This window comes from Bos mutus, chromosome 15 (assembly GCF_027580195.1).
Source record: "Bos mutus isolate GX-2022 chromosome 15, NWIPB_WYAK_1.1, whole genome shotgun sequence".
In the NCBI taxonomy this organism is placed as follows: domain Eukaryota; kingdom Metazoa; phylum Chordata; class Mammalia; order Artiodactyla; family Bovidae; genus Bos; species Bos mutus.
Genome location: NC_091631.1, coordinates 31002377 through 31025836, shown reverse-complemented (window position 1 = coordinate 31025836; position 23460 = coordinate 31002377). Strand labels below are relative to the sequence as shown.

The 23460-nt window shown below is 41.8% G+C and overlaps 1 protein-coding gene across 4 annotated transcripts in view; it reads right to left on the bottom strand.

Annotated features, from left to right (window-relative positions):
- STIM1 (stromal interaction molecule 1) overlaps nt 1-23460 on the bottom strand; it is a 204945-nt gene that overhangs the window by 94658 nt on the left and 86827 nt on the right. The window contains exon 1 of one of the 4 annotated variants that reach the window (XM_070383827.1): nt 18088-18138. The exons of the other annotated variants lie outside the window; for them this stretch is intronic. The gene's annotated coding sequence lies outside the window, so the exon portion shown is untranslated. Of the gene's footprint in view, nt 1-18087; nt 18139-23460 lie in introns of those variants that run through there. 4 annotated transcript variants of the gene reach the window in all.

Sequence of the window (23460 nt, the reverse complement as noted above, 5' to 3'; positions counted from 1 at the left end):
AATAACTAAATACTAGTTCTACAATCATTTAAGGATTTTTGGAGGCAGAAAAGAGAATTTTAGGTAGAGAGAAGAGCACAAGACCAAGTTTAACTTTTTTTTTATCTTAGGACCACTTTTTACACTTAAAAACTGAAACTCCCCAAACTGATTGATATTTACTATATTAGAAATTAAAATATAAACCCCATATATATTATAGAAGCATGTTTTATGAAAAAATAATTGTTTTCTGCAAAAAAAATTCATGAGGAGAGTGGGACTGTTACACATTTTTATAAATGTCTGGCTTGATAGAAACAGCTATTACAGCCTTATTATATCTATTTATGCATTCAGTGTGTTGTTTTGCCTTCAATCAAAACATAGATATGCAGTTGGAAAGCAGGAGTATTTTAATAATTTTTCAGATAATTGTGGTCAGTCTTCTTTGATACTTCACCAAAACTTCAACAAGTAGTAAGTTTGTTAAAGGTTACAATGTGAAATCTGAAACTATACAGGTGAACTTTTTGTACTTTGTCACAGTAAAATCCATCTTCTACCTTGTAGTCTATCTTGCATTTTGAATGGATCTTTTATCCATGGATGATTCTGAAACAACATATCCTAATCATTTGGAAACTAGTGATTCAATGAGTTAAGCAGAGTTTCCAAATTTGACACAGTTCATTATTCAATATCAAAATAATTACAACTATAAAAAAAAAGGCTGTAAATTTAGGGAAGCTGTCAAGTTATTGTGGCAGATACAAGTTTTCTGAAACTTTTATTTTCAATTAAAAGCTAGAAGCTTATCATTGGCAACAAATACTACCAGTTGTTCTTAAAGTAGCACACTTGCTTCATTCATTTTCAAGAAAATGTCTGCCAAAAACACAACTCTCAGTAATTGCGATTTGTCAGTTATTCTTTCAAGTAAAAATAGTGTTCCCTGAAAAAGGGAGGTAGTTTCGCTCAATTGCACAAATGCATTTCCTTGAGATAAACATCAGGCTTCGATATGCAGCATTAAGTGCTTAAAGTGTACTTCCTGTTTTATCACACAGAATACTACAGAAACAATTCAATAAATTATAAAAAATTTTTAATTCTCTATTAAAAACTTTAAAAAACCTGACAGTGCATGGAGCGGAGGATGCAATGGTTACTGGCACAATTTTGTGACAGTCATGATTCCTGTTAAGATGCCAGCAGTTTTACCTACTAAGTTCTTCTGCACCAACAGTGCAAATGTACACAGGATGGGAAAAGCAAATACTATCTTAGTATTATTATTAAGATGGCTTTGACCTTCTGGACCCCCCCAAAGACCTTGGTGACCCCCAATGGTCTGCAGACCACACTCTGTGAACCATGGGCAGATAAAATGACAAAGACCTTTCCCTCACATCCAAAGCTCCTCTCCTTTCTCTAGACAGACCTAATCATTTACTGCTCTATGTTCCAAGCACTTTGTACCTAACTCTGTTATATTAATTCTCATGCTCTGAGTTGTTCGCATGCCACAGCCAGAAAAGGGCAAGGACTAAATTTGACTCACTCTATCCCCCAGGGCCCAGTATGGCACGATCCTAATAACCACCTTGTCAAGTATGAAATCAGTAAATGCTGGCTGAATGAATGAATGCATGAATGAATGGATTTATAACAAACCATATCCCGCCAAAAGACAAGAGAATTCTTGAGTGTAGCCTCCCAATTCCCACCACCAATATCCAGTATCCACCTAATGCCTCTCCCTCTCCCAGCCACTTTCATTTCTCGTCATAAACACTAACTCATCCCCAGAGAACACATATCTGAAGGCATGCAAAGCAGAGCCACTGTAGTTGAGCTGGACAATGGATTGTCTGATGTGAGACACAAGCTCAGAGGGAAAGAAGTGAGAAACAGCAGTCAAGGAAGAAAGCATAGAGAGAGAAAGGAGAAGGACACTGATCAGACTGTTCCTCAGTGCTTGGCTGGAACCCGAGGAGAATCTGGAAATGACTAAATTGTAAACGTAAAACAAACAGGGGCTTCATCTCTGAAAATAATTTCTCCCCCTTCACTCAGGCTCTGTAGTGACTCTGATGGGATCAGAATCCACACTTACCCTTAGAAAAGGCTCAAAAGAGTATATGACTGAGACCATGAACCCTGAGAAGACGTTCAGATTTGATCAAGACCATGAGGTTGCAGAGATAAAACAGCCTGGAACCTAGAATGAGGATAGGACTGAAGGGAGAGCAGGGGACCCTCTAGATGAAAATGTAAAGGCTGCGAAGACGAACTGGCTTGGGACCTGGAACTAGCAAGAAAGGTCTCCCCTGGAATACAGCACATAGCAGGCCTAACCACAGAGAAAAGAGGAGTCAGATTCCTGGGCTGAGTAAAACCCAGCCTACCTGAGGGATGTTCCTATCCCTGGTAGAACATCATGCTCAGTTGCTCAGTTGTCTCTGACTCTTTGCAACCCTGTGGACTGTAGCCCACCAGGCTCCTCTGTCCCTGGAATTTTCTAGGCAAGAATACTGGAGTGGGTTGCCATTTCCTCCTCCAGGGGATCTTCCCAACCCAGGGATTGAACCCACATCTCCTGTGTCTCCTGCATTGGCAAGCGGATTCTTTACCCATGAGTCACCTGGAAAGCCCCAGTTAGAACATCACATCCTCGTATCCAAGAAGAGGCCCAGCTCGTCTCAGCAGGGGACAGGAATTGAGAAGAGCTTTCCTTCTGGACAAAGCTGGCACTGGTTTCAGCTAACTAAGCAACGTTAACCCAAAAGGCTTCTGACCATGCTCATTTCTCCTCCAAGAGAGAACACATCAAAAATAACCTATATAGCACCAAGAGTGAACCCTAGGGTAAACCACGAGCTTTGGGTATTATGATGTGTCAATGTGAGAGACTTTTTTTTTTGGAGGGGGGCTCAAAAATCACTGCAGATGGTGAGTACAGCCATGAAATTAAGTCATGCTCCTTGGAAGAAAATTATGACCAACCTAGACAGCATATTAAAAAGCAGAGACATTACTTTGCCGACAAAGGTCCGTCTATTCAAAGCTATGGTTTTCCTAGTAGTCGTGTATAGATGTGAGAGTTGGACTACAAAGAAAGCTGAGCACTGAAGAATTGATGCTTTTGAACTGTGGTATTGGAGAAGACTCTTGAGAGTCCCTTGGACTGCAAGATCAAATCAGTCAATCCTCAAGGAAACCAGTCCTGAATATTCATTGGAAGGACTGATTCTGAAGCTGAAACTCTAATACTTTGGCCACCTGATGAGAACTGATTTCTTGGAAAAGACCCTAATGCTGGGAAAGATTGAAGGCAGGAGGAGAAGAGAACGACAGAGGATGAGATGGTTGGATGGCATCACTGACTCTATGGACATGAGCTTGAGCAAGCTCCACAAGTTGGTGATGGACAGGGAGGCCTGGCGTGCTGCAGTCCATGGGGTCGCAAAGAGTCAAACTCGACTGAACTGAACTGAATGTAGCACCTACTACCACCTCACATGATACATTTGTTCACTGATTTGCTTATTGTCTGTCTTCCTCCAATATATGTAAGGTTCACAAGCAGGGACTTTTTTTGTACGCTGCAGTATCCTCAGGGACTCTCACAGTGCCTGGCACATATTAGGTATTCAATATAGATTTGCTGCATGAATGAATGTACAGATAAATGGATCTTTGCCTTTCTTAATGTACAGAATTCTCCTTTCTACCTGACTATTAAACGTTGGAGTTTCAAAGAATTTGAGTTCAGTTCTAGTCTCTCTTTTCATACTGCACTCTCTTCTAAATAATCATCTCTCCTCATAGCTTCAACCACCATTTGAAGAAATTACTAGGTATTACCAACTCCCAAAAAACAAAATGATGTTTCTGGTTCAAGTTTCACTTTTGGCCCACAGAAACCCAGACTCCAACTACCTACTAAACATCTCCACATGGATGTCCAAGAGGCACTTCAACTCATAATGTCTAAACCTCAACTCGTTACCTTTCCCCCAAACTTCCTACTTCACCAGTTGTTTGTGTCAGAAACCTTAACATCTCACTCCCTCAGTCTGCACATTCATTCAGTCACCAAACCCAGTTCAAGATTCCTCAACTATTTCAAACCTCATTCTCCACACATCATGTCACTCTCAGCAGAGATATTCTAAACACTTAATGAGCAGTCAACAGGAATGCTGGCTATAGGCAGTGCTAGTACATACCAGCTGCACACCTGCACAAGTCCTCTCACTTCCTACCACCCTTCAACGCTTTTCATTATTCTTAAGATAAAGTTCAACTTCCCTACCTGCCAGGCCCAGAACAATCTGTCACCTATTACCTTTCTGGTCTCATGTTCAGCAACTTCTCCTGCTTCCTGTAACCCTTCTTTGATGGGTCAAGTTTCTTCTCTCCTTTCTACACAGCACAGGGATTCTCAGCTCTGGTGGCATATTAGAATCACTTAAGGAGCTCTTAAACTGCTGACACGAAGGCCCCAGTATCTCTATGGTTGAGACCGAGGTATGGGTTTGGGGGCAGGGTTTTTTTCTTTTTCTTCTTTAATTGAGAAATAACACACATAGGGGACTTCCTTGGTGGTCTGTTGGTTAAGAATCCACCTTGCAATGTGGAGGACTCAGGTTCGATCCCTGGTCTGAGAGGATTCTACATGCCACAGAGCAGCTAAGTCTGTGTGCCACAATTAGAAAATCTGTGCGCTGCAATGAAAGATCCCACATACCACAACTAAGACTTGACACAGCCAAATAAATAAATACTTAAAAATAAATAGAAATAACACACATAAAATAAAGTGCATAAATAAACCTAAGAACCAGACTTCCCTTATGGTCCAGTGGTTAAGAATCCACCCGCCAATGCAAGGGACACAAGTTCAGTCCCTGTTCCAGGAAGATCCCACGTGCCACAGGGCAACTGAGTCTATGCACCACAACTGCTGAGCCAGCGCTGTAGAGCCCATGTTCCACAACAAGAGAAGCCACCACAATGAGAAGCCTGGGCACTGCAACTAGAGAGCAGCCCCGGCTTGCTTCAGCTAGAGGAATCCCATGAACAGCAACAAAGACCCAACACAGCCATAAACCCATCAATCACTAAATTTTAAAAATATAAGAATCAATTAACTTGTATATATATTATGTATAAGTTTATAATTATATACTTATATTTATATAATTATATATAATATATATATATTCTTTAAACTTCCACCAAAATCAAGATATAGAGCATTCCTAACACTCTGGGAAGACTCTCTCCCTTTTCCTCTCTCCAATCAGTGCTACCATGACCCCATAGTGGTAATCATTATTCTGACTTTCAACATCATAGGTAAGTTTTACCTTTTTTTTTTTGACGTTTATTAAAATGGAGCATGGGTATTTTCAGGGTACAGTTGCACACAATAAAATGTCCCAAATTTTAAGTGTAAACAGTTTAATGTGTTTGACAAACATAAGCACTCACGTAACACTAACCTGTTTAAGATCTAGAACACTTCCACTGTCACAAAATGCTCCCACTCAGTTCCTCAGTGCCAACCTTCATCCTCTTCCCCACACAATCACTGATCTGATTTCTATCATTAGAAATTAGTTTAGCCTGTTCTGGGCCTCCCTGGTGGCTCAAACAGTAAAGAATCTGCCTGCAATGAGGGAGACCTGGGTTCAATCCCTGGGCTGGGAAGATCCCCTGGAGAAGGGAACGGTTACTCTGGCCTGCAAAATTCCATGGACTGAAGAGCCTGGCTGGCTACAGTCTATGGGGCTGCAAAGAGTTGGACACGACTGAGACTTTCATTTGCCTGCTCTAGAACTTCAAATACATATAATAATAACTCTGTAGTCTTTTGTGTTTGGCTTCTTTTGTTCAGTGTGATTTAAGATTCAACCCTGCTATCACATGAATCAGTAGTTTGCTCCAATTTATTGCTGAGTAGGATTCCATTGCAGAGAAGGCAATGGCACCCCACTCCAGTACTCTTGCCTAGAAAATCCATGAATGGAGGAGCCTGGTAGGCTGCAGTCCATGGGGTCACTAAGTCGGACACAACTGAGCGACTTCACTTTCACTTTTATGCATTGGAGAAGGAAATGGCAACCCACTCCAGTATTCTTGCCTGGAGAATCCCAGGGACGGCAGAGCCTGGTGGGCTGCCGTCTATGGGGTTGCACAGAGTCCGACACGACTGAAGCGACTTAGCCTAGCTTAGGATTCCACTGACGGAGCAGGCAATGGCAACCCACTCCAGTATTCCTGCCTGGAAAATCCCACGGATGGAGGAGCCTGGTAGGCTGCAGTCCATGGGGTCACTAAGTCGGACACAACTGACCGACTTCACTTTCACTTTTATGCATTGGAGAAGGAAATGGCAACCCACTCCAGTATTCTTGCCTGGAGAATCCCAAGGATGGTGGAGCCTGGTGGGCTGCCGTCTATGGGTCACACAGAGTCGGATACGACTGAAGCGACTTAGCAACAGCAGCAGGAAGATTCCATTGAATGGATATACAACTTGTTTATCCATTAACCAATTTCTAGCTGTTACAAATAAAGTGTTATTAATATTAGTGTATAAATCTTTGTGTGGACGCTTGTTTTCATTTTTCTTGAGTGAAAATGAGGTGTTTTCTTTTCCTTAAGTTCCACTAGGGATGGAACTGCTGGGTTATACAACAAGGCCATGCTTACCTTTCTAAGTAACTGACAAACTGTTTTCCAAAGCAGTCATATCACTTTATACTCCCATCAGTAAGCACAAGGATGAGGCACCAGTCCAGTTGCTTCATATACTCTTTATTTGGTGATGCTAATGTCTAGCCCAGGTTAAAATCCACCTAGAATTCCTTTTGTATGAAAGACTCTTCTCTTTCTTAAGGTGCACATTGTGACTCATACTGCTAGTCTCAGCTTAAACATTTTCGTCTTCCAAGAATCTTCTTTGATTCATCTTCTTTCCCAAACTAGTTTAGGCCCACATTATATATCCCCCAAAGTACTCTGTACTTTTCATTTCTAACATTTTTCACAATCATGATTATGTGATACTTTGCTAAATATTTGTCTTCTTCACTACACTGTAAGCGCCACTGCAGCAGGAATCATGGCTATCTTCATGGCTGAATCCTAGCTTCTAGCACCTAGTACAAAAGTTGGGCTTCAATAAACATCTGTTGAATAAGCAAATAAATACCCAGAAGAATAAATACCCAAATACCCAAAAGAATTTGCTACACGAAGGAGCAAAATCAGAGATGAACAAATACAGTCCTTGCTCACAGAAAGTACTAGAATGAGCATAATTCATGTGTTACAAAGACATGAAGTAGAATATGGTACAGGGTCAAGAGACCAGAGTGACAGGAGACGGCACAGCCTGAACAACAGGCAGAAGACGGCGGGGGTAGAAGCAAAGGCTATCCAAGCAAAGCAACCCAAGAGCGAGGAGCACAGCGTCTCACACAATTTGATTTATTAAAAGACTCCAAGTCAAAGGGGGGTTTTTTTGCCAGTTGTGCAAAAGGTCCTGGCAAAGAACAGGTGTAACGGATATTGGGATCCCTCATCAAACTCTAACTCTACATGGCAGAGTTAGAAGAGCTTTGGTTGGCATTAAGGGCCACTGCTCACTTTACAACGAGAGTAGGAAACTGAGGCCATGAAATGGGTTTGTTTTGCCCTAGGTGGGCTGGCAAAGCAGTGTCAGAATCAGATTAGAAGATTCACTAAATTCTTTTTTTAATTTATTTCATTGAAGTATAGTTGATTTACAATGTTGTATTGATTTCTGCTGTATAGCTAAATAGTTCAGTTATATATATATATATACACACATATAATTTTATGGTTTATATATATATATACACACACATAATTTTATGGTTTAACACAGGATATTGAACATAGTTCCCTGTTCTTTACAACAGGACCTCATTGTTTAGCTATCCTACATCCTATATATAACCGTTTGATTCTGCTAACCCCAAATTCCCAATCTATCCATCCCCCACCCTCCTTCCCCTTGACACACACAAGCCTGTTCTCTATGTCTGTGAATCTGTTTCCGTTTCATAGATAAGTTCATTTGTGTCATACCTTATATGTATAAGTGATATCATATGGTATGTCTTTCTCTTTTTGACTTACTTCACTTAGTGTGATAACTTCTAGTCCATCCAGGTTGCTACAAATGGCATTACTTCATTCTTTTTTATGGCTGAGTAGTATTCCATTCAGAAAAGACGATGGCACCCCACTCCAGTACTCTTGCCTGGAAAATCCCATGGATGGAGGAGTCTGGTAGGCTGCAGTCCATGGGGTCGTGAACAGTCGGATATGACTAAGCGACTTCACTTTCACTTTTCACTTTCATGCATTGGAGAAGGAAATGGCAAGCCACTCCAGTGTTCTTGCCTGGAGAATCCCAGGGACGGGGGCGCCTGGTGGGCTGCCGTCTATGGGGTTGCACAGAGTCGGACACGACTGAAGTGACTTAGCAGGAGCAGTATTCCATTGCATATGTATACCACATCTTCTCTATCCATTCATCTGTCAATGGACATTTAGGTTGCTCCCATACCTTGGCTATTGCTAAAAGTGCTGCTATCGACATAGAGGTGCATGTATCTTTTTGAATTTTAGTTTTTTTCTAGATATACACCCAGGAGTGGGATTGCTGGGTCACATGACAACTCTATTTTAGTTTTTTCAAGAACCACCATACTGTTCTCCATAGCGACTGCACCAACTTACATTCCCACTCACAGTGTAGCAGGGTTTCCTTTTCTCCACACCCTCTCCAGCATTTGTTGTCATCTTTTTAATGAGAGCCATTCTGACTTGCGGGAGAGCCCTCACCAACATCTATGCCATGTATGTGGCAAGATTATGGCTGATAGACAAGATGAGCCTTTGCAAGAGGGCTTCTTAAAACTACTAACTCTTACTCTCCATGGCCAACAAAGCAGGGGGTGGAGGGTGGGCAGGAGGGTTCCATCAGGTTCTTTTTGTCTATTAAGGGCAATCACAGAAGCCTTAACTGAGCTTGTGCCACTCCCCAAGAAGAGTAAAACAGAACTTCCTGGGTTTGCCTTAACTTCTTCAGTGCCCAGCACTAGCCAAAGACCCCTTCTCTACTAGGACTTAGAAACAAAGTTTAAAAGACACTAGGAGGGCACTTAGTCACCCCTTTGTGTCCCATTTCTACCATCTTCCTCCTCCCAGTATTCTTTTCTTCAAATTTTGATCTAACAAGAAGCCTCTTTCCAGAGTAAGATGGCTAATCCTCAAAGTTAGTCCCCACAAAGCAGCCCATGACCTCAATAACTGAGGCTTCTGGTGCAGGAGCCTTCTTGTTGTTCTGACTCCCAGTGTATACTCCTGGGTGCCCTCCATTCTTACCCCGAATTATTAAAATATATACTGAATAACAGAGGTGGTAGACGTAGGTCTTTGAATTCAACTTTCTTATACTCTGACTACTTCTAAGGATTAATTTTCTTGTCTGAAAAATCAGTAAAGTTCTTTACAAACAGTAAACCCCTATTAAAATATCAGTCATTCATTTGTCACTTCTCTGGTCTTTGCTTTTTACCTGTGAGTCTGATGTTCCCAACTACAGCAAGAGGAGTCTGATTTTTCTGGCGTCCCTTGTTTCTGGATTAGGGCTGGGCAACACAGTACCTGGCCTAGTGACAACTGAAAGCTGTGGACTGACTTGGAAGATCTGCTTTCTCAGCTCTGGGGTCCTAAACAGCATAGGTCTTTACACTCTTTGCATTCTAAAGGTATCTGAGCCAAGAAGCATGACAGTCCCAGAGAAATTCAACACACATTTGTTCAAAAGCCACCCCAAATTCTCTGACCTGGAGCCTGACCCAAACATTCCTGTGTCCTGGCCAGTACTTGTCAGGGTCTGAGATGGCCAAAAAAATAATTACAAACAACTCAAAAGAGTGTTCTGCTAGGAAGAGTTTTCTAACAATGCTGGAGTAAGTTCCAAGGACCTGCCCAGATAGGGACTCTGCACAGTGCCCAGGGCAGATGTGCAGCCTATTAGTGGATCCTCTAGGATTACACCCTCGGGTTCAGAAGCTGGGCTGGCTCCTAACAATCAGTGCTTATCACAGCAGCCCCAAGAGCACAGTGATAAATGCCTTGAAGATATAAACACTGAGGAGCCAGGCACACCATGGCGTGGGGTAAAAACAATGTGGATTCCAGTTTCCATAGCAATAAGAGGTCATCCTCAAGTCTCCCAGACCCACTGCTGGCTGGCTTACCAGAGAACACATTCCTAGGCTCCAAAAGAGACTGGGACTAGGAAAGAGCTTCTCACCATCTTTCTGCCCCATGTAAGCCACCACTTGGACAATACAAGAAGCTAACTGACCCCCCTTCCTATTTTCTTGAGAGAAGATAATCAAGAACACCTACTGAAAACCCTGGCAGTCTGAGGATCATGCCAAGAACCAGGTTCACAGCCCTTCCTCACCCGACGCAGTTCTCAGCTATGGTAGCGGAGCTGTTCCTGTGAACAGGGACTACGAGGAATGAGTGTGCCTTAGGCTCCTCACAGTCCAGGCTCCCCGACCCTGATATCACCCTCATGTGCACAAGCCTGATGCGATTTCTGAGGAAGGGCCTCTCTGGCAAAGCACATTCCATCTCATAGAGAACAGAGCTCAGGTCTCGATGAGTCTTGCCAGGGTTACTACAGTAGCTTCCTCACTGATTTCTCCATCTCTGCTATAGTTTCCCTTAAACTCATCCTCTACCAAAGCAGTCAGTATAATTTTTCTAAAATTCAGATCTGACCAGACCACAGTCTTGAATCAAATCACTCACAGGTTACCATAAAAACCTGTACACAAATATTCACAGAAGCTTTACATGTAATAGCCAAAAACTGGAATAGGTCTGTATGTCCTTCATTCGTTTACACTCTAGTACTTACATACTACTCAGCAATAAACAGGAATGAAGGGATGATTCACATAACTACTTGGGTGAAGTCCCAGGGAATTATGCTGAGCAAAAAGAGCCAATTCCAAAAGGTTACAAACTCATGATTCTATTTATATAACATTTTTTAAAGGACAGAATTTTAGAAATGAAGAGTCGAGGGATTAGGGACATGGAAGGGAATGGGAGGGAAGGGTGTGATTATAGAAGGACAACATGAAGGAACTCTCTGGTGGTCCGGTGGTTAGGACTCAGTGCATTAACTGCCAAGGGCCCAGGTTCCATCCCCACTTGGGAAACTAAGATCTCACAAGCCATGTGGGCAGTTAAAAAAAAAAAAAACTAGAACAACAATATGAATGACCCTTATGGTGTCAGACTAGAACTTGGTACACACAAATACACACACACAAGTACATGTAAAACTGAGGAAATCTGAACAAGATCAGTGGGTTGTGCTAATGTCAATATTCTGGTTGTGATATACTACAGTTTATCAAAATGCTACTGTGGGGGAAGTTGCACAAAGTTTCCCAGTGATCTTCCTATATTATTTCTTAAAATCACAAATAAATCCATAATTATCTCAACAAAAATTTTAATTAAAAAAATTCTTTGTAATGCTCCCAAGTTCCTACAACTGTGATTCCTAGCTTTTTTTTAATGAGTAATTCAAAAAAGCTGCATAAATAATAGTTGTACTTTTAGTAACCCCCAACTGAAAAATGACTGTGGAAATAACATGGATTCACAAGACACTCCTCAAGGACCTTTACAGGGCTTCAAATCTCCAAGACTGGAAACCAGTGAAAACCTATGGCTCATATAATGAATATAAAAAAACAAATCACACAAGGCTCCTCAAGAGGCAGTCCCTAACCAAGTTCTCTAGCCTTATCCCTCACCACTCACTCACACACACCCCACGCTCCCACCACACTAAACCATTTTCAATTACATAAATAAAATAAAAAAGCAGACTCACATTGCAGCTCTGTACATGATGTACCCTCTGCCTGCAATATCCTTGCCCCATTCTTCACCTGACTAACTCCTACTCAAGTTTCAAGATTCTATTCAGGCTTTTTCCAGTTCCTCTAACAGGTCTCTGCACTGAATCTCCTCGGGTTATACTAGAGCCCCTCTTGTGTTCTCGTAACCCCTGTGCTGCCCTCTATCACACTTAGACCAATGACAACCTCTTGATGCCTCATTTCACTTTCATTGTTGTTTTTTGTTGTTGTTGTTGCACTGCACAGCTTGTGGAAATCCTACAGAGTTCCCCAACAAGGGATCAAACCCAGGACCCTGCAGTGGAAGCACAGAGTCCTAACCACTGGACCACCAGGGAAGTCATCTCATTTCATTATCTTAAAACAAGTAGAAAATAATATGTACCTACCTCATAAAGTTGGGCAAATTAAGTGAGTTACTACATCTAACGTATACTTCCAATAAAGCATGGCACATAGTAAGCGTTTGATTACTACCAAGTGGTTTTTGTCTAACTGTCTAATTACTACACTAAAAGATCCAAACATAAACCAGTATTTGCATCTATCTCTAGGTATATATAGCATATAGTACGTGCTTGATCAATATTTGGGAAAAGAATTAAGGGTTCTAAGTTTAGGTAAGGTGGTAGAATTTAAGTCAACAGTAGAACTGGAGATTTAGAGAATTGGAAATTTCTACTAAAAGCAAGAGGTGAATATAGGGTGCAAGCCAGGAATAAGATAGCCATCTCAGAAAATTAAGCACTATTACAGATTACTGAAAACTTGGGTGAATAAACAGAACTGAGAACTGCTAAATTATACATATCTCCTAACCCAGCTTTGACTATACTCAATTATCATGAAGAACTCCTTTGACTTGTCATTGTAACTTGTTAACATTGACCTGAAAAAGTTGTTCAACCTTTTGAGGCACTGTTTCTTCATCTGTAAAATGTGGCATAAAAACCATAATGTTCTAAGTGTTTAAAATTATGCAAGCAAACTTTACCTTGCCCACTGATTGAAGTAAAACTAGTTTGGTCTAGATAAATGTTATGTCTTCTTACTGCCTTAAAATTTTTTTTCTCTTAAAAACTTAAATCTCTTGAATAATAACTACCTAGCTGAAGGGAGAAGGAAGAGATGTATGTGAAACTGACCTATCCAACATGCCAGCTTGACAGAGGATACAGGTGGGTAGCTACCCCTACTCTCCCCCCAGCTATTCATGTTTAAGGCTTGCTAGCCCTTCAAGGCCCAGGGAAAGTCCATCTCCACCAGGAAAGCTTCTTGAACCACTCCAGGTCAGAGCACTGAGCCCAGTCTGGGCCAGGCACCACCTCATAAGGTTTCTTCTGCTCATAATTGAATTATATCCCAGGTGGCCTGTTAGCTCCTCTGGAGTGGGACTTGAGAGTCCTACCACTATTTCCACAAGAACAGAATTAAGGACATTATAACTACCTAAGGGAGAAAGGGAGGATGAACAAGACAGGAACTATGCTGTGACTTCTACACATGGTGTCTCTTTTATTATTCTGTGAATTGGTACCTTTATCATTCCCAATAAAAGATGAGGAAGCTGAAGCCCAGATACACTACATGATCTACTCAAGTCACATAAATGGTGAAAGTAGGGGTGGAACTGGGATATTATCTATCTACAGAATCTTAATAAGAATAAATACATATTGGTGCCCACTTGGTTACCCACCATACAGCTGGTTTGTTAGGCAATTCAGTCACACCAGCCTTCCACCTCAACTCCTTTTTGCTGCCAGTTTGGGCCTGAGATGCTGGTTTGACTTTCTTTCTTACTCTTATTTTATCTCACATGGAAAATCTGAAGGGAGCTCCCCAGGGTCCCTTCCAGGGTGGAGTATGTGGAAAAAACAGGCTAAACAAAGGGTGCTTCAGGGGGAATTAAAAAAAGGAGGCAAATATCCATACCCTATAATATCAGAGCCAGAAAGACTCACTAGTTAAATTCTTTGGTTTTACAGATGAAGATATTGAACCCTAAGAGGCAAGGTTATTTGCCTAAGGTCACACAGCTGAGTGGAGACTGAAATCCTGTCTCTCAACTTCCAAATTAGTACTCACTTGGGTCTACCCTGCACCAGGCTATGGAGACAGAACTGGAGTATGACCTGTCAGGCCTGTCACTAAGCAAAAAACCCAAACGCTGTAAACACAGGAAATGGGCTGGGATGAGGTTCAGAGGGAGTAGCAATCTTTGCCAAGTTAGAAGTGTTCAAGCGTTTCCTGTCCACAGCTGCTAACTGTCACAGAAATGCTCCAGAAAGTAATACAGGCAGAAAAAAAAAAAGGAAAGACTAAGGCCTAGAACTGACTATAAATTACTCAGGCTAACCCACTTAGTTTTACAGATGAGGAAGCTAAGACTACCCCCCAAAAGAAAAATGACTTGACCAAACTCACACCATAGAATTCAAAGATCCTTAGAAACCACTTACTTGGTTCAAATCCTTCACTTTAACGATGAAGTATCTGAGCCCCAGAGAGGGAAAGAGCCTTGCCCAAGGTCACACAGCTAGACTTGTGTCACAGCCAGCACTGGAACTCGGGTCTTCTACCTCACAGGCCACTATGCTCACTAGTTAGAGTGAGCAAGATAAAGGGCTCTGCCTCAGATGATTTGGGTGCTATTTTGGCCTTGAAAAAAAATACAACGTGTCAGGAAACTGAAAATAAGCAGGATATACTAATAGCTAATGAAGAATGACAAGGGCCAAACAGAGTAAGCTTAGAGGAGCCAAAACAAAAGTGGTCTGGTTGCTTAAGACTTTGGGAAACTAAGAGGTAGAAAAATATTATGGCTATTCTAGGAACTTAGAATCCAAAGGAGAACAATCAGGGAAAACAGACAGAAAAGGCCGGAAACACTAAGGGAAATCCCAAGGTAATGGTTCTTTCTTCTGTCCTAAGTCAAAATATCCAGAAAACATCACTGCAGGAGCAATCCTCGGCTCACTAGGCCACTAAGGGGTACAATAGTAATTGGCAGATTCCTGGGCCCCCATTCTACACAGCTCATGGGTATGGAGGGAATTATATTTATACAATTCCTAGCAGTTCATATATATTCAATCTTCACATCAGCCCTGCATGACAAGGACCATGATTGCCATTTAACAGATGAGGAAACTAGGGCTCAGAGAAGACAAGTCTCTTGGTCACAGTCACAAAGTTAGTATTATATATGGCAAATCAAATTGTTGTTGTTTAGTTGCTCAGTTGTGTCCAACTCTTTGCAACCCCATGGACTGTAGCCCACCAGGCTTCCCTGTCCATGGGATTTCCCAGGCAGGAATTCTGAAACGTGTTGCCATTTCCCACTCGAGGGGATCTTCCTGACCCAACCCACATCTCCTGCATTGCAGGTGGATTGTTTACCGCCTAGCCACCAGGGAATCCAGTATTCACACTTAAACTCTCCTTCCAGAAATTCTTAGCAAATGTCTGCTGCTCCAATCCTATGGGATACAATGAGGAAATGGATATGCTCCTGGCCTACTGGCATTCCAATCAGAGATTGAGAGTTAAGTAATTATTGTAACAACACATAACAATTTTGAATGCTTACTAATATGGCAAGTGCTATTCTAAGCTCTCCACGTATACTGCTGCATTTAATTTACACAGGAACTTAGTGAAGTGGTTACGGTTTTGTTTTTGTTTTTCTGTTTTTGGTCATGCTGCATGGCTTGCAGGATCGTCATTCCCCTACGAAGGATTAAACCTGGCCACAGTGGTGAAAGCACTGAGTCTCAACCACTGGACTGCCATGGAATTCCGACATCATTACTATTATTTTCCTCATGTACAGATAGGAAAACAAGGCACAGAGAGACTGAGTAACTTGCTTAAGAGCACACAGCAAGTAAGTTGTAAAAGTAAGGATTCAAACCCAGGCAGCTTGACTCTACACCTCATACTCTTCTTTTTTTAAATTTATCGAGTATAGTTGATTTACAGTGTTGTGTTCATTTCTACTTTACAGCAATGTGATTCAGTTATACATATATTCTTTTACATATTCTTTTCAATGATGATTTATCCCAGGATATTGAATATACTAGTTCCCTGTGCTATACAGAAGAACCTCATTGTTCATCCATTCTGTACATAATAGTTTGTATCTGCTAACCCCAAACTTTCAAGCCATCTCTCTCCCAACCCTCCCTTGGCAACCACATATGGTTCTCTACATCAGTTAGTCTGTTTTGTAAATAAGTTCATTTATATCCTACTTTATATTCCACATATAAGTGATATCATATGATATTTATCTTTTTCTGACTGACTTCACTTAGTATAATAATCTCTAGGCCCATCCATGTTGCTGTAAATGGCATTATTTCATTCCTTTTATGGCTGGGTAATATTCCATTGTATATATGCACCACATCTTCTTCATCCATTGATCTTTTGATGGACAATTAGGTTGTTTTCATGTCTTGACTATTGTGTATAGTGCTGCTATGAACATAGAGGTGCATGTATCTTTTTGAAGTATAGTTTTGTCTGGATATATTCCCAGGAGTGAGATTGCTGGATCATATGGCAACTCTATTTTTAGTTTTTTTAGGAACCTCCATACTGTTTTCATAGTGGCTGCACCAATGTACATTCCCACCAACAGTGTAGGAGGGTTCCCTATTTAGAGCCTATACTCTTAACAGCCACTTCCAAATAGGCAATGCCAAGGCACCTCGGTTAGGGCTCTGACAGAGGGAGGCCAGAGGCAATGGAGGGCCTTGCTGGGACAACTGTAATGAAGAATGACTATCAAGAGGCTGGAGAGCACAGAAAGGTCAGAGAAACCTGAACATCAAGAACTGGGCTACAACAGTTGGTTCCTCCAGAGACAAGACTCTGGTGAGAAAAGATTTGAACGGTGACCACAGACATTATACTTATCTCCTGCTTTGATAATGGCACCTCTGTTCTGCAGAGCTTTCTCATCCAACATCTCACCAATCCTCATTACAGTCAAGGGAATTAGGCAGGGCAGAGATTCCCAATTACACTTGACAAATAAAAATGAGAACAATAGAGTAGCAGCAATTTGTCCTAGATATGAGCTAGTGGCAGAAGAAAGTCAAGTCTCTTGACTTCTGCTCTTTCTACTAACCTACTCTGACTCTGATCAGGAAAACCCAAAACATGGTACTGAGGAAGAGTTTAAAACTCTAGATTTCTCTGAACACTCTCTTTTCATCTTACCATCACTCCTACCACTCCATTCCCTCCACCACTCACTCTACGTGCACATAGAGTTCTTGAACTCTCCTTACATATACCCGCTCCCTCCCTTGATGCCTCAAAGTCAGTGATTCAATCAGTGAGTTATTCAACCACAAAGCCTTGACTGCTATTAGACACCATGTCCTCAGGGAAACAGTCTCCTCCATCAGTTCATCCTCAGAATGCAGATGTTTAATGGCAATTAAAGAAAAGAGAGAAATGCTGCAAAAAGGAAAGGCCAGGGAGAAACACCCTATTAGGGGAGAACATTTCAAATGATTCTTAAGTCTGCACAGGAGACATCAAATTTAACCCCAGCCTGAGGCCCAATCACAAAATCAATGCAGTTAAGGTCTTGAGCTTTTAATAAGGAAAAGAACTAAAAATCCACCAAAAAATCTTAAATCATTCATTGATTTATTCCTCATTATTGATGTTTACCTTGTATACAACTCAGGTGCTAGACACACACATATACACAAAACAACAACTTCTGCCTTCAAAAAGCCTAAGTTTTAGTTTATGCTCCATTGTTGTAGACAAAGCCATCTTTTCACTAACTCATTTGCTTCTAACGCCTATGTGAGTTTTATACATACAAGTGATAATTTGTGTTCTTCAAGTCTTAGTAATATAACTATGTGAGTTACACAGAAAGGAAGCATGAAGGAAAGGTATGTTTGTTCTTGATAAATTTTTTCATCTATTTCAGAAAATTTTTTTAGAAACTTGAGTTGGCCTGAGGTTCCTTTTGGAAAGAGCTATGTTCAGCAGTAAATAATCTTTTTTTATAAAAAAAAAAATCAATAGATTTACCAGAAAAACAAGAACAAAACCTTACCTTCTAGTGGAGACAGCAGGCAATCAGGATATAAAAAAAGGGCTACAATCAAGGGAAATACCAAGTTTCTGTGGAAGCAAGATGAGAAATTCTCCTTTAAGGGGCAAGGAAAGGCTTCCCAGAGAAGAATGATTGGCCATTGACTTGGCCTTAGAGAATATGGAACATCTGGATACTGGAATGCTGGATGCTTGAGTCCTGCACAGACAGGACTGGAGAGGTCTCTAAGGGCAAACTAGAGAGTCCTAGGTTGGGAATTCCCTGGATTTCCAGTGGTTAGGACTCTGCTAAGCCGTGCAGCGTGGCCTAGATTCCTAGTAGAGGTGTTGCCTTGGGATAAAAGGAATACGCTATAGCCCTGGATGCTTCAAAAACTATATTACCCCTCTGGGGCATCTCCTTCAGGTAAAGCTCATCAAACTCTGTAATGGCCCAAGCTCAACCCTGCACGCAAACAGACCCAAAGCTCTGAGCATAAGCTTGAGACTCTGCAAGAGGCTTCTCTATCTTGCCCTCACACACTTCTTCCTGCCTTGCATACAGCCTCCCACAGAAACCAGAGCCACCTTATCTCACAAAGAGCTCTGCTGGTGGATACCACCATTAATGGTCTTAAGACTTAAAACTTAAAGCCAGCCAATATGAAAAATTGTTCCATTCAAATGCAACCTTTAGTGATTTAACCTTGAGCAAGCCAAAGATGAAAACAAAAGTCCTTTTAATGCTTCATAAACACAGAGCAAAGCAAACAACTCATACCAAACCACAGTTCATTCAAGGGAAGCTCCAAATTTGGTAGTCCCTGCCACCCTACTGCCCCATCACCAAACCCATGTTCCAGCAAGGCCCCGCCTAGGCACACAGCACAGGCAGTGCTGGAAAAAAGCATGGGGCGGGGCAGGGAGGAACAGGTCCTCAGATCCTTTCCTGAAGCCCTATCCAAATGGAAGAGAGTAACTACACCTTTTCCATATCCCACTCCAGCCCCACAGAATGCCAGTTCAGCCTGGCCCTTGTGGGACTTGAAAATCTGCAAAGAAGCTAGCAAGGTGCCACCTGAGCACCACAGACCACACTTCTCGGAAAATGGGAGCTACTTTTGCAGTTCACATGATGAGACCGCCACACACAGTCTGGAAACAAGTGGCTAGTTAAGGAGCGATGCTCTGGAATAGAGAAACTGGGTCCAAGTTTGGCTCCTAACTTGATCATATTCTATATCCATTCTCACCTCCCTGAAGTCTGCAGTAATCATATCCTAACCAACCTTCAAGCCCAATCCACCTACTATGTCCTCTGGGGACACCTTCCAGTTTCCTACAGTCCTCCATCATCCTATTTTATTCGGACATTTACTTACTCATAAAAATGTGCAGTCGTATTTTTTCTAAGGCAACACTGTTTACTGTGGGTACTGTGCCTTTCCCTCACCAGAACTCAAGTTCTTTGACAAGGCTGCCCAAGGCCTACACTTCTACTGCCTAACTCTACCAAGAATTGCCTCCAAATGCAACAAATCTATTATCCTAGATGATTTCATGTGGACACACCCTAAAACCCAAGCCCAAGCTCCACATTCCAAGCCCACTGCCAATTCTCCTCTCTCTCCTTCAGACTGCACCTCCCAATCAGATCTTGCTTATCACCACTTTTGCAGGTTCACCACACTGATGACTCTTCATTAACTAGAACAGAGGTCTTCAAAGTACAGATGCCAATCCCTCAGTTAATAGATCAGCCTTTTTTTTAATTATCAAAGTTGATCAGTGTATCAAAGGGAGTACTATTTTCAAAAAGTCTTCTTTCATTTAAACAATAGTTACAATAATTACTGGAGAAGGAAATGGTAACCAACTCCAGTATTCTTGCCCGAGAAATCCCATGGACAGAGGAGACTGGCCGGCTACTACGGTTCATGGGGTTGCAAAGAGTCGGATACAACTTAGCAACCAGAAAAACAACAAACAACAATAATTACAGCAGCTAACATGTATGTAGTACTAAGTGACAATTACTATTCTAGCACTCTTTACTTTTTATCTCATTCATCACAACAACCTTACAAGATATCATTATTATCACCTCCAGTTTTCAGATCAAGAAACTAAGGCACAGAGAAGCAAACTAAGTGGTAGCATTTAGAGACAGGTAATCTGGCTCCAGACCCAAACTCCTAGCTACTATACTACACTGCAGACTATAAAAAGGGCTTTTCCATACATATATACACACCAGTATACAGAGCTCCAAAAAACAAAAAAACCTTCCCTTCCCATGACAACATGTCCTTTAAATAAAGCCTAAACTTCAGTTTCTTTAGCTTTACTCCTCATTGCTTCTTTCACGTGCCCTCCACCCCCACCAGACTGATAGATTCACGGGACCTGACCATTCCCATGACTCCTTTTCCCATCACCCTTCTTCCACTCTTTCCTGCCCCCAAATCCAAATCAACCTTTCAGGCTTAGCTCCTCTAGGAAGCCTCCTGGAAAAGGGGAGGAGGGAATTACCACTGGTTTTATACTACCATATATCAGACATTATGCAGGTACTTTAGACTCATTAAACATCATTTGATCTTCACAACCTTATAAGACTGCTATTACTATGCCCATATCAAAGAAAAAAGTATTAATAGTTCAGAGGGTTAACTTGTCAATGGCCCATAATACTAAAGCACACACTCTTTCTACACACTATACCTTCTAAGCCCCTAGGACTTATTTTCCATGTTTAAATATTTGTAGGTATACAATTTGATTTTTGTATTTTATTAAAAACTGCCTCACATTATTTTCTTGTTTATAGATGTGCTTTATCTCTCCAGCTGAACTCTGAGCCTCTTACCCCAAGGACTTCCCCTATATAATACCTGACACATAGCTAAGCACACAGTGGCTACAAAATTTTACCAAACCAAAGCAATCTGTCTGGCCTTAGCTAGAAGAGAGGATTCTTGTGTTCTGGGTAAAGCTGCTGAACACCTGTGCCTTAATCACACATAAGTATTAATTAATTTCTTCTAGAGCTAAGAAAAAAGTTCCCTTAACCAAGAAAATAACATAGTGAAGTCTATGAGTCACTCTTGTCAGCAATAACATGAAGATCCCAGAAAACAAGTAACAAAAAAAGAATCACAGTGGGTGGAGTGTTTTTCCCTTCTCACTTTGTAGGGAACACAATTGGGATGATGCTCTACAACGAGTGCACACAGATTCAGCTATGGAATGAGGGAATCCCAAAGGAAAGGCCAGCAGAACCCAGCCAGTCCTAAAGTTGCTCACAGAAAGGACCCAGAGGGCTCAGAATAACACAGTAGCAAAATACTGGCCAAGGAAACAGAATGTAGACTCCAGTTCTGCTTCATTCACTTATTCAACAATATGTATTAAAAGTACTAAGGATAACAGTTGTCTAGCATGTAATTCCAGAGAAGGCAATGGCACCCCACTCCAGTACTCTTGCCTGGAAAGTCCCATGGACGGAGGAGCCTGGTAGGCTGCAGTCCATGGGGTCGCTAAGAGTCGGACATGACTGAGCGACTTCACTTTCACTTTTCACTTTCATGCACTGGAGAAGGAAATGGCAACCCACTCCAGTGTTGTTGCCTGGAGAATCCCAGGGACGGGGGAGCCTGATGGCCTGCCGTCTATGGGGTTGCAGAGAGTCGGACACGACTGAAGCGACTTAGCAGCAGCAGCAGCAGCAGCATGTAATTCAAACAAGCAAGTTGCTTAACTTCTCTGGACCTCAATTTCTTCACCTCTAAAAGAGGTTAAAAAAGAGTTTTAAAAAAAGAGTTTACAAAAAAGATCTTCACAACCCAGATAATCATGATGGTGTGATCACTGACCTAGAGCCAGACATCCTAGAATGTGAAGTCAAGTGGACTTTAGGAAGCATCACTATGAACAAAGGTAGTGGAGGTGATGGAATTCCAGTTGAGCTATTTCAAATCCTAAAAGATGATGCTGTGAAAGTGCTGCACTCAATATGCCAGCAAATGTGGAAAACTCAGTGGTGGCCAAGGGATTGGGAAAGGTCAGTTTTCATTCCAATCCCAAAGAAAGGCAATGCCATGAATGCTCAAACTACCCCACAATTGCACTCATCTCACATGCTAGCAAAGTAATCTCAAAATTCTCCAAGCCAGGCTTCAGCAATACGTGAACCATGAACTTCCAGATGTTGAAGCTGGTTTTAGAAAAGGCAGAGGAACCAGAGATCAAATTGCCAACATCCGCTGGATCATGGAAAAAGCAAGAGAGTTCCAGAAAAACATCTATTTCTGCTTTATTGACTATGCCAAAGCCTTTGACTGTGTGGATCACAAGAAACTGTGGAAAATTCTGAAAGAGATGGGAATCCCAGACCACCTGACCTGCCTCTTGAGAAACCTATATGCAGGTCAGGAAGCAACAGTTAGAAGTGGACATGGAACAACACACTGGTTCCAAATCAGGAAAGGAGTCCGTCAAGGCTGTATATTGTCACCCTGCTTATTTAACTTATATGTGGAGTACATCATGAGAAACGCTGGGCTGGAGGAAGCACAAGCTGGAATCAAGATTGCCCAGAGAAATATCAATAACCTCAGATATGCAGATGACACCACCCTTATGGCAGAAAGTGAAGAAGAACTAAAAAGCCTCTTGATAAAAGTGAAAGAGAGTGAAAAAGTTGGCTTAAAACTCAGCATTCAGAAAACGAAGATCATGGCATCCGGTCCCATCACTTCATGGCAAATAAATGCGGAAACAGTGGAAAGAGTAGCTTTATTTTGGGGGGCTCCAAAATCACTGCAGATGGTGATTGCAGCCATGAAATTAAAAGATGCTTTCTCTTTGGAAGAAAAGTTATGACCAACCTAGACAGCATATTAAAAAGCAGAGACATTACTTTGCCAACAAAGGTCTGTCTAGTCAAGGCTATGGTTTTTCCAGTAGTCATGTATGGATGTGAGAGTTGGACTATAAAGAAAGCTGAGCACCAAAGAATTGACGCTTTTGAACTGTGGCGTTGGAGAAGACTCTTGAGAGTCCCGTGGAGTGCAAGGAGATCCAACCAGTCCATCCTAAAGGCGATTAGTCATGAGTGTTCACTGGAAGGACTGATGTTGAAGCTGAAACTCCAATACTTTGGCCACCTCATGCAAAGAACTGACTCATTTGAAAAGACCCTGATGCTGGGAAAGATTGAGGGCAGGAGGAGAAGGGGACGACAGAGGATGAGATGGTTGGATGGCATCACCGACTCAACGGACATGAGCTTGGGTAGACTCCGGGAGTTGGTGATGGACAGGGAGGCCTGGCATGCTGCAGTCCATGGGATAGCAAAGAGTTGGACACGACTGAGCAACTGAACCGAACTGAA